Here is an 833-nt window from a genome sequence, read left to right as displayed (position 1 = left end):
GGACGTGACACTGCCTGGCAACGCTGCTGGCCTGGGATCCTTGCTGCTTTCCTCCTATCCGCTATGGATTTAGCAGCAATCTTCTGCCTTTTCTGTCAACCTGTCCTTGGGCCAGTTCAAAGAGAGGGTAATTAGTTATTTCAAAGCCTACATAGTTTACCTATTGGCACTGGAGAGAAAAGACAAAAACCTGCTTTGCATCCTTCTGCCTGGAAGTCATTGTGGCACAGGGAAGTGAGGAAGGGGCTGGCCGGGGTCACCGAGGCTCTGAGACGGAGCCGAGTTTGCATTCCAATTTATTGGAACAGAGGCTCATCAGAAGTTTTCTCAGCTGTCCAAGGCACAGAGCCCTGGAGGCAAACAAGCCTGAGCTGCTGCATGCTTGCTGTGAGCCTCGAGGGGAGCGGGCATCATTGCAGGCTTGGGATGGATTGAAATGCGCTAAGGAAGCCGGCTCTGGGGAGGCAGGGAGGGAGGGAAATCCTCTCTTCACACGTGCCAATTCTTCTGTCCAACTCATCACGGCAGGGCAGCGTGAAGAATGAAAGCGTAAGAAGATGTGGAGGGAAACAGAGAATGTGACAGGAGCACCGAACGCACAAGTGCAGGAATTTTGCTTTTTGCTTGGATTTCAACTCAGAAGTTGAAGGAATTTGGGATGAGAAGGGACATTTCAGAAGGAGAAGGAGAAGAAAAAGAAAGTTGTTGTTACAGTCCTGGCAAAATCTTTTGCTCTAGCTAACAAAAGAAGTTAATTAAAAAAAGAAAAAAAAGAAAAACGTGGGGTTTTTTCCTTCACTGTTATGTTCATTGGTGGCATATGGTGTGTTGTT

The sequence above is a fragment of the Geospiza fortis genome, unplaced genomic scaffold (genome assembly GCF_000277835.1).
Source record: "Geospiza fortis unplaced genomic scaffold, GeoFor_1.0 scaffold275, whole genome shotgun sequence".
Taxonomy (NCBI): domain Eukaryota; kingdom Metazoa; phylum Chordata; class Aves; order Passeriformes; family Thraupidae; genus Geospiza; species Geospiza fortis.
This window is presented reverse-complemented; position numbering follows the sequence as displayed.